This window comes from Leuciscus leuciscus, assembly GCF_965113295.1.
Source record: "Leuciscus leuciscus genome assembly, chromosome: 17".
In the NCBI taxonomy this organism is placed as follows: Eukaryota; Metazoa; Chordata; class Actinopteri; order Cypriniformes; family Leuciscidae; genus Leuciscus; species Leuciscus leuciscus.
Window position 1 is genome coordinate 22,147,047 of NC_138741.1, and position 11,779 is coordinate 22,158,825.

At 36.8% G+C, this 11,779-nt stretch overlaps 1 long non-coding RNA gene across 2 annotated transcripts in view; it reads right to left on the reverse strand.

Moving 5' to 3' along the window:
• LOC309479892 overlaps window positions 1–9,968 on the reverse strand; it is a 52,184-nt gene extending 42,216 nt beyond the window's left edge. The window contains exons 1-3 of one of the 2 annotated variants that reach the window (XR_014199457.1): window positions 9,834–9,968; window positions 8,559–9,549; window positions 5,945–6,060 (exon numbers count right to left, since the gene is read on the reverse strand). This is a non-coding gene — a long non-coding RNA (uncharacterized lncRNA). Of the gene's footprint in view, window positions 1–4,906; window positions 6,061–8,558; window positions 9,550–9,833 lie in introns of those variants that run through there. The other variant, XR_014199458.1, reaches the window with a different exon arrangement.
• Window positions 9,969–11,779: the final 1,811 nt, after the last annotated feature.

Genomic DNA, 11,779 nt, shown 5'->3' on the forward strand with positions numbered 1-11,779 from the left:
GCTATACATTTGAACATTTATTAGGCTTTAAAAAATATAAAAACTTTTAATTTATATAATATATATGTATATATAGCGTATCTTTCTCAGCTATGGCATGGAAACCATTGCTTTAGATAGCCACTGTATCATTAGAGTTTCAGGTTTCTAAAGTGACAAACAGCTGTGCTTGCTTTGGACTTGCTGTCTAACAATCATCAATTTGTCAACTTGATACCCAGCTCATCTCTCTTACTTCTGAGGTCAAAGGTCATCACAGATATGTCAGTGTTTCATGTCATTTTCATGACATCCAACCAGCTGTCCAGACAGCCGTAGACATTTTTACAAGAGGGGGCATCTTTATGAGAAAACAGCTTCTTTTACCTAATTTCAGAAATAATACTTTTTAAATTATTTTGTTGAGCAGATAAACCCACAAGGTGTTCACAAACATGACGCAGGGATTTTTTTTCTTTACAAAAAAATTGTTACTTGTGTGTAAGCAGAGGATTATCTACAAACTCACGGATGGTATGGAGCCTCTCTTGTCTGAAGAGGTCAAAGGTTATGTTAACTTTGGGAATATCATCAGGGCTTCCGTCCCCCTCGGGGAAGTAAACTTGACCCACCTCTGACCCCGACAATACGATTGGGCTCTGGAGATCACGGCCGAGCAGTCTGTCTGCTTATCGTCAGCGGTTTAACACCACCTCCGTCATCATCAATCAGACACAGCCATTTCTCCAGCCCCCTAATCAGCACTGCCATCAATAACCACACCACTGATTTACCATTCAGCGAGTGCCACGTCCACTGCACACCTCACATTAATCATAGACATTATGCCAAAGCATTTGGACTGTCAGGGACGTCTTAAATTATTTGATAAAGCTGTAAAAATAAAGCTCATATTATTTAGTGCGTAATTTTATCCAAAACCGTATATTCCGTTTTAAAAAGCAGCTTTAGACTGAGAGATTAGTTAATCCTCAATTAAATGAAAAGCGCTAGAAATAATGGCACGGCTATTCATATCTAAGGCTATTAAAAGCACGCAATCCTATTCTATGATTGTTATTCTAGTTCACTAAACCTTTCATAACAGAGAATATTCCTGTAGAAGATGGATTTTTTTTTTCAAGATATAAAAACTAGTATGAGAAGTCCCTTCAGCAAGTGGACGGAAGCTGAGACCTATCCACAGCAGAGCATTTATCAGCCCCCTAAGTGGCTGTAACAAAAGCAATGCTCCCTGGGAGAGAACCTGACAGCAGTTTTCCCCCTTATCGATCGCCACGCTCGCTCTGAGTGCTCCAGTTTATGACAAAAGAGTTCACGACACCACAGTCAGAAAGTCAATACCGTGATAAATACTCTCCTTCTGTTGGTCCCTTGTCCAGCACTTTACCAGGCATTTGCCATGACAGTTATTACTGCTGCAGTAAATCTGTGGCCAGTAGAGAAGAAAAAGAGAAGGAGACTGAGAGAGAAAGGCAGAGAGGGGGAGGTTGGGAATTCCACCGCCAAATTTATGAACCCAGGATACTGTTTACTTAATTTAAAGACTCACCACAGAGGGTCAGACAGTCAGATCTGAGGATTTGATGACATGTGTAAGTCCACAGTTTAAAGGAATAGTTCACCCAAAAAATATAATAAAATATTAAATATAAATTGTATGTTTAGCATAATATTATGTAATATTTAATATTATTAATATACATGTAAATAGTGCACAATTTGTATGGACTTTATATATTAATAATTTATTATTATTATTATTATTATTATTATTATTATTATATAAAAGTCCCACACAAATTGAGTCTAAGTCTTCGAAGTCAGTTGTTTTCAATGAATCTGTTGACTGAATGATTCGTTCACGTATCGGATTGATTCATTCACTCTGGCTCAACCCACTGACTCAATGTCTCGGTCGCAACAGTTGTCTGGATGGAAAACATATCAGTGAATGATTTAAACTTTGGTTTGTTCCTTGCAGAAAGCGTCAGAAGACTTGGAATATAAAGAATTAAAGACAATCATACAATTTCTGAATGTCCTTTAAGGAACATCTTTTTGCCTGTAGCAGGTTTCCTGTGTAGACTAATTTATATCTCAACAATACTATTTTCCATCACTTTCAAAGTAACAACTGTTAGCTCATATTATAAATTGAAATTAATGAAAATCTTTATTCCATTTACGCTTGAAAGATTTTCTTTCATAGAAATGTGACATTTCAGCCTGTTTGCCTTTTAAGGGAATTAATGTAACACTTCATAATACACATGTTTATGGTATTAATATTCCCAGGGACACTTGTTTTATTTGAATATTTTATTTTTATTTAGTACATTTTCAGAGAGACAGCTAAGCCCTAATCCAAAATAAATCCGGTTAATGTTAAAATGGCCATGTCCCTCTGCTTGGAATAACATTAATCAATACGGAAGATTATGCCGATGGAAATTAAGTTGTTATGTAAAATGCCCCATTCCTGTACAAGATTAATATTTCCTTGCATATTTATACATCTAATATTTTGAAGAAAATCACATTACACTGTGTAACCTCAAAAACCTGCTAAGTGTCTTGCAAGAGAAACGTATCACATGGAGATTACTATAGAGAACATCGCAAGACACTGCTCATATAACGTAAAGCTAAAAACCTTCCTGGAGCTATAGAGAGATCATGGAAACCGGGGCTGTCCAGAAATGACAGGTCTGAGATCAAATCCATCCCTGAGGAGTGAACTATCACACTGGATTTATTCCAGCAGGGTGGTGTGTAAATACCTGGAACAGGTTCCTGTCGTGAACACAGACCTTCCAAATACGAACAGCAGTCAAAACAGAACCATGCTGTTAAAGGGAGGGAGTGTATACTAAGGAATGAACATTTGCTGACTCATTTCTGTAATTTAACAACCAGGTCGAACTAAACAGCATGTGTCTCTCATCGGAAAGTATATTTATTCCTAGACAGGTTTCAATAGTTCGCATAGAAACAAAAATTCTGTCATCATTTACTCACCCTCATGTCTTTCTACACCTGTTTATTTTTTTATTTTTTTCATTTGTAGGAAGATGGATTTTTGAAGGATTTTGTCAAGCTACATAATGATTAAAAACCACTATAAAAACCTTAAAGTGGTCCATACGAATTGTGCACTATACTCTTCTGAAGTCTTCTGAAACCAGTACAAAAGCTTCATGTGAGGAACAGGCAAAAACTTCAGTGAAGAGTTTTGCTGAAGATCTGAAAAGAATATTCAATAACATTTTGTGAGGTTTTTGCTTAAAACAAAAAAAAGCAACTAAATGTTTTCAACTTGAAAAATACACTTTTTGCTGTTGTAAGCATAAACCACATTAAATTTTGTTCGATTTTTATTTTGTTTAATAGAAACAAGTCTGAAACAACACCATGGTGAGTAAAGGATGACAGAACTATCCGTGTGAGCTAGGCTGGCTTAATGTATGGTTAATTGTAAGGCGACCTTTGTCTCTATAAGAATACGGAGTTATATTAATATGTTCACCACTGATTACATTTTCAGACCCCTAGCCTCTGTGTTCCCTGCTATGATATTTTCAGTCAGAGACTATGCTTATTATCATAAAAACATTCAAAAGTACAAGTGTAGTGGTTGTATATTCAGTAAAACTGTTAAATTGTCTCAATTAATTAGAACACATGCTAATTAATTGAATGTGTTACTTCCGATGGCTGCTTGCACTTACAAGCATTTAAAATCCTCAAAACATCCTGAGGAACTTAAGAAAAACCTAAAACCAGCCCTATGCAGCTGTCACATATTAATTCATGGGACGGGCCATGGCACCAATATGTAAGGGAATCTTCTTTGAAGTAAACAAATGTTTTCCATCTTAAGAACTGATAAATGTACCTAGATCAAAAGAAACCAAGTCTAAAAAACGAATTCGGCAGTTCAGCAATAGTAACAGCAAATATCCTGTTACGGTTCTGCATGTTGAGCTAACAAATTGGCACTATCTCATTGAACCAACAGGATTCATATCCTCACTAAACTGCACAGGGCAGCCGAGGGCAGAGTAAATTGCGGAGACCCGCACACTGCCATCCCCACCGTGATACATACTAAACTGTAGAGTGATAATGACCAGAGAGAGGGTGAAGAGGTGGATCAGGAGGTACAGCGAGATTAGGCCCAGTGCGGTTGCGCTGTGCCAGAGTGTAGTCATGCGTCACACCGAGGCTGTTGTTCTGCTTAGTCCCTGGAGTGAACAGGACACTCATGGCTCCCCCTGATAACTTGTCTCACCATGCAGATGAGCCAAGACTTCCTCAGCCCACCAGATTTCCAAACACACACGCGCACGCACACACACACACACAGACAAACTTCTGCTGTAGATGCTTTGATTTATACCTAGTCTAACACGCACGTTGTTTGCATACTAACACAGTCGCAGACTGCACTACAATCCACAGTACCTAACATGCTTCCTACAGCTTCCTCTATCTCAGATAGTTTGGTGCAACATATTCTGGGATTATTTTGGTCGAGAACTAGACACTTAGACAATAAAGGGCAGTCTGCTATTTATAGTAACCATTTAAGGGCAGATAAAGTTAAAGACAAAGTTAGATGAAGTGGATTATTCAAGGATACAGTGTCGTAGTCAAAGCCAGCTCATTCGATTCAGAGTCAAGACTGGGACGAGAAGGCCGCTGAGTTCTACTCAAGACCAGGACCAGATGAGGATCGAGTTCTACTCTAGACATAGGGTCAAAATCTGGTCAAGACAGAGACCAGAAGAGAAACGAGTCAACTGAATCAATGACAAGACCAAGAAAATATATGATCTTGAACTCCAACACGATGACCAAGATATGTTATGTTGGTGATATGACAAAATATGATATGACAAAATATGTTGATTTCCTTACGCAGCTGAGTCATAAAAACTTAACTCCTTTACTCCTGGAAACTACTTAAAATCCACCTAATCACATTGGAACTTTTGGTCAAATATGAATTAAAAAAGTCCACAAACGTTGTGAGGGGTTATTTATACTTTTTAGTAATACAACAATGAAAAAACAAATGTAAAAGCCTTCTAAGAGGCATTTCAGATCCAGTCACTCAAATCACCACCTGAGATGGTTTGAATCTTCAGGAGATGGTTTGAGATGCATACAAGACACTCATTTTAAATCACTAAATTTAAATGCATAGTTGGTGAAGCCACATATGCATACTTTGCAACTACGTCAGCTCATGGACATTTTGGAGCCCCACAATCCAAATGTGAGTGTGCAAATTATGGATAAAATACATGGACATTGAACAATCGGCAACCACATAAACTTGCCATAAGGGGTATAAAGAGTGTCAACAGAAAATGTAACTCATGAGAGATATTAGACAGATTTATATGCGTCTCGCATAGATATATGTATGTGGCCAAGTGTAAATGGAGTGTGCATACTTGATCAGATAGCAATCCGAACCCTGAGGCTGGGACTGGGTGAGACTACTGTGCCCTTCTGAAAAAGTATTGGCTTTGGAAGCCTTTCATGGGGGAACATTCTACTAGCTTGTCTCCTTCGTTTGAAAGGATTCATCCTCTTAGAGATTAGGTGACCCTGTGTCACTTATATAATCTGTTGAATTAAGTTTTATAGAGACATTTGCATTAAATTCCACCTGTCATCCTTATGTGCTTCTAGACAGTTTAAGGTCCCAAATTTAGATTCCGTTTCTGCAGCCGTTGACCAATCTCAACAGTCAGACACGTTGTGTTCTAAGCCTAAATTAAATGTCCTCTTTTTTGGAAGACCAGATTGTCTCTTTAGCTATGTCTCACATTATTTTTCCAAAGCCCCTTCTATTTAAAAAAAAAGTGTTACCTGAAGTGTGGAAGATCAGCTTATCCCACAAGCTGAGGAACGCTCCTCTAATCCTTACCGTTGCTTTTATTCCGCCGCAGAGCCAGAGAGTGCCAGTCCCAGCAGAGCAGACCTTTTCATGTTCCCCTGCCCTCACTGTTCACACCGTGCCCTCCGCTGGCATTCCACAATCCCCTGGACAAAGAGAGCAGGAAAGCTCTATTGTATTACAGAGCATCTAGGGTTACTTCCTAAGAGAAGTCTTAAGGAAAAGAAATGGTTTGATAAGAGCAAGGTAGTCATCCTCAATCAAACTTATGCAGAGTCCTGCACAAAAAGGTGATAAAGCAGGGTTATCAGAACTTAAACACTAAATCCGGCAATATTTACCCTTTATCACAGCACTTTGGTGGGTTTTAACATTCTTAACATCTGTCTTACCCATTGTGAAATGTTTAACTCTGAGACGTATGATCAGACGTGACAATTACACTTACGCATTTGGTTGACTGTTTCATCCAAAGCAACTTAATGTGCATTCAATGTATAAATCTTCATTTTGCGGGAATCGCATCCATGACCTTGGTATTGCTACATTACATAAAAATACTTGTTTTCCAGTTAAAATATCTAAAAATACTTACAAGATAAATTTACTCAAGACTGCATTTGATAAGACTTTTTTCTAAATAATGAAACTTTAATACACGTGTATTTTGTCTTATTGCATTGGCAGATTTTTGTTAAAATCAAGTTAAAAACATGTTTTAAGGATCTTTTTAGATATTAACTGTAAAACACGACAAACAAAAAAACAATCAAAAACAATTTGTTGAGTGTAGCACCATGCTCTACCAGTTGAACTACGGAAACTATATAAATATTAATAAGTGACTTTATGATTGTCCACATCACCCACAAGGGCTCTCCAATGACCCAATGTTTTGGTGTGGTGAAGAGAAAGGAAGAGTTTTCATATTTAATTATGGGGGATCTAGCAAATAACCATGTCCTCATTATTTTGGCCAAGAATGACTTATTAGCATTTTTGGTTGAACATCATTCCATCAACAGTCAGCAGTATAAAGTCAGATTACTCTGTGGAACCCTTTCTCTTTAATTACAGTGTGGACAGATTTTTTTCAAAGGTGAAACTATTCCCCTGCTAGGTGTGGCTTCTGTTTATGAGGAGACTGAGCTCTCTTTTTTGTGGCTTTCATGTGGCAATTAAATCTGTCTCCTAACACTGGGTGGCGGGAGGTGCTAAGACAAGCAAACGTCTGAACGAAGAAAAAAAAGAAAAACACTTTTGGCTGAAGGCTTTAACAAATATAATTAATTACTCCAGACAGGTATGTATTGAAAACATTCTGATCCAAGCCTGTGAGCCATTTAGATCAGTGGATATATTAAAATAAGCTACGGCAAAGACACAGGAAATTAAGCCCAATGTTTCTTAGAAGTTTTTGAATGTAGGAGGTAAGAAAAATGTTTTCATGTTTTGTCTAAGGATGTTTTAAACCACATTTACATGACTGCTGAATATGGGTTTAGGAGTCATTAAAGAAAATCGTCAAGGTTTAGTAGGGTTAAGCTCTATCAGCATTTGTGGCATAAAGTCGATTACCACAGAAAGTTATTTTGATTGGTCCCTCTGTATGAATGAATGTATGTATGTATGTATGTATGTATGTATGCATGAATGTATGCATGTATGTGTGTATGTATGTATGTATGTATGCATGTATGCATGTATGTGTGTATGTATGTATGTATGTATGTATGTATGTATGTATGTATGTATGTATGTATGCATGTATGCCTGTATGTATGCCTGTATGTGTGTATGTATGTATGTATGTATGTATGTATGTATGTATGTATGTATGTATGTATGTATGTATGCCTGTATGTATGCCTGTATGTATGTATGTATGTATGTATGTATGTATGTATGTATGTATGTATGTATGTATGTATGCATGTATGTATGTATGCATGAATGTATGCATGTATGTGTGTATGTATGTATGGCTGTATGTATGTATGTATGTATGTATGTATGTATGCATGAATGTATGCATGTATGTATGCATGTATGTATGTATGTGTGTATGTATGTATGCCTGTATGTATGTATGTATGTATGTATGTATGTATGTATGTATGTATGTATGTATGTATGTGTGTGTGTATGTATGTATGCCTGTATGTATGCCTGTATGTATGTATGTATGTATGTATGCCTGTATGTATGTATGTATGCCTGTATGTATGTATGTATGTATGTCTTTATTTATTTTTAAAAAGCTAAATTGTGGTTACAAGAATGCACTTACGATTAAAGTAAATAGGACTAATGTTTTAGAGGGTTTAAAAGCATAAAAGTGAATTGAAACAGTTAATTATTTGAGCAGTAAAACTGTCCGAACCACCCCTTTGGTGAAATAAACTTCTGTATATATATATATATATATATATATATATATATATATATATATATATATATATATATATATATATATATATATATATATCATTACATCATTTTCTGTGGTAATTGACATTATGCCACAAATACTGCTGATAGAGCTTAACCAGTATTGAACACATTCCTTTTTTAAGCATATTTGTTTGGACTAAAACAGATATTTGTATATATATAAACAGATTTGAACACCCAAGTTTCTTACTCAAATTACCCACACACAGAGATTTCACTCCTCTAGCACATTAGCAATTCAATTGTTCTTCTCAGAGGGGTGGGGTGGGTGGGGGAATCCTGGAGTCTTCTGACACTTCCCAAATCAATCACGTTGTTTCTACCCTCTCGACAGAGATAAGGTGCAAAGGGAGCAAAAATTCCACACCATTAGGTCACTGTAAGAGAAAGTGTCTAGACGTTTATTTGTGTCTCGTGTCTCTCAGTCTCGCTTTGAAGGCGCGGGGTGGCCCCTCTGTCAGGTGTGTCCTGACGGGAGGAGGTGTGGGGCGTGGGGTGGGGGGTCTGGATCAAGGTGTGGTGCTTGGGCTTTGATGTGGGGCCTGTCATGCTCCGTTGCCTCCTGATGCTTCTTGGCTGCCGTGGTGTCTACAGCCGCAGACCAGGTAAACCTTGGGCCTCTTTCCACACACACACACACTCATACGGCTGTCCTTTTTTGTATGCTGTGACACAGGAGGTGCTGAGCTATTGAAGGGGTTACAATGCACGTCTTGTTGCCCAGCCTCCCACATTTCTCCATTCTGTGGTTACTGAGAAGACAGCTATGCAGTAATTTCAGAGGTATTATGCCCCAGGCAATAGGCCCCTGTAAACTTAAAGGGAAAAAGGTGTCTCAGGTAAGAATCAGGCTGAAGGCTGGGTGATGAATTTCCATTATGACATTTTATTCTTCGCATCTCTCTCCCTCAAATCGAAGTGCAGTTACTCCACTTGAGACACGTCAACATGTCCGCATTTCAGAAGCAGGTTAATTTCTTGCCAGTCTTTATTCTATTCTGATAACCCAGATGGCAGCTGGAGAACTTAATTCCTCTTATATTTACCAAGTATGAGCAGAGCTGTTATGAAAACCAACGTGCTCTGAAGTTGCGGTGTCTGTTTTCGCCACATTGCTCCGCAACATCATGCATGAGAGACTGCGATTGCGGTGTGCATGTGCAGCATATGCTGTGGGCGGCCTGGAATGTGACACACACACAGTGCTAACTTCAAATACTAAACATGAGAATATGATGAAAACTGCTAAAAAAAACCCCACAAAAACGGTTTTATGCCATTGTAAGGTCATTAATTAATTTTGTTTTAAGAATGTTAAGGAATTAAATATTGTTTTCCCTAATACAAGCAAAATCATCTGCCAATAAAAGAGGACAAAAGAAATACATTCAAGTTAAATTCCCTAAAAATGAGTTTTAAAGGGATAGCTCACCTAAAAAAGAAAATTCTACCCTCCTTTACTCACCATTTTGTTGCTTCAAACCCTTAGCATTTTCTTTCATCTGTGGAAGACAAAAGAGGAAAATTTGTGAACTGTCTGAAAAAGAGACAGATATTCAAATCATTGATCACTGAAAATCTTGACATCCACCCTAGCGTTCATGAGAGCAGTAGCAATGTCTGTTTTGTGAACAAATCATTATTTTCGGGTTCTCAAGTTCAATTCACAGACTCAAAGGTCTGGTCACATCAGTTAACAATTCACTGAAAAGTGAGATTATCAATGAATAACAATTTCTCACACAAAACTGGCTTCAGAAGAAAAGTGAGACCAGCACAGTGTTCAGAATTTCTCATCTATATATGTTTGGAACGACATGAAGGTTAGTAAATGATGACAGAATTGACTAAACCTTAAGGTTATCTTGTAGATTTGATTAAATTAAATAAATTTAATAAAATAAGGCAAAGATACAGATTAGTAAAATGATTTTTTTTCCTCCAGTGGAGACAAACAATACACCAACACTTCTAATGACAGTACCTCACAGTTTACATTGTTATCCTCTTTCCAGGGGTTGAACCTGTGCCCTTTGGCATTCTCATTGTGACGGTGATCATTTCCCATCAAGTAACTAACTTCAGGTTTTTCACCTATAACCTTTATGTCTGCACACCTGAAACTTCAGAATGACAGCGACACTTCCTTTACACAAACCCACCTTCAGAGCTACATGCACAGTCATTTCAAGTTTTGGGTCTCATTTGCATGGGATTGAACTCAAAACTCTTTTGAAATTCATAAGCCACAAATATGCACTTTTCACACACTCCCATGCACTGTTTAACTGCTTGTAACATCACACATTTTGGCTAACAATAGTTAAACATTTGTGGAAAGTCTTTACTTGGAAGCTGCATTAGCTAACAACATTTTTGCTGCTCAATTACTACAGCATTAGTAAAATGTAAATCAAGTGTATTTTTACATCAATGCCTGAGCCCTATAGTGAGTAAATGCTTTTACTGAAAGTGATTCACCAGTTCAATTAAAAGTTATTATTTTCCTCAGGTTCTTAACATTTGGCTCAACAAAACTCTAACTGACTCTTTCTTGTATGTTTAATGCAAAAACAGCATATTGAATCAACCTGTGGTTAAAGGCTTGTTTTAACCTGTGATTAAAATTATTGTGAAAGCACATACTTACTGGAGCACACATGCAATTGAGACTGCAAGGTATTTATGCATTAGGCTTAATTCACACATCTGCATTTACAACAAGCACTGTGCCAAATGAAATGATTTTCTCATAGACGTTGGTGGAATACCTTTGTATAACTGAACAATAAGGTGTAAATGTTGTGAACCACTTCGTTTTACAGTAAATATTTTGTTTTCAAGAGTGACAAGAGTTAGTTGTCACACTTCTTACTCTGGTGAGTATTTCTCAATGTAGGTTTAAAAAAAAAAAAAAAAAAAAATCTATTTCTGTTTGAGCATATACTGTACCTAAAGTCTTGGCGACAAAAATAACTGTTTCATCATTATTAACTGGGGGGGAAAATATAGGTCACTGAACATATGTTGAACTTTGATAGCAAAGCATGTTGTTGTCACACCATAAAGGGTAAGTTGTCACAATAGTATCTGGCCAAAATTACAGACAGCCCATTATAGACTTTCCAGCAAGATATAGACAATAAAACAGCAAAAATCGCTGTTTCTGCCCAACAAATATTAAATAAGTAATAAATAAAAGTATATAAATAAATACATAAATCTATAAACCCATTATAGACTTTCCAGCAAGATATAGACAATAAAACAGCAAAAATCACTGTTTCTGCCCAACAAATATTAAATAAGTAATAAATAAAAGTATATAAATAAATACATAAATAAACGAAATGAATAAATGATCACAGGTATTATTGAAAAATCCTGCAAAAATGTATATACTTAAAGATA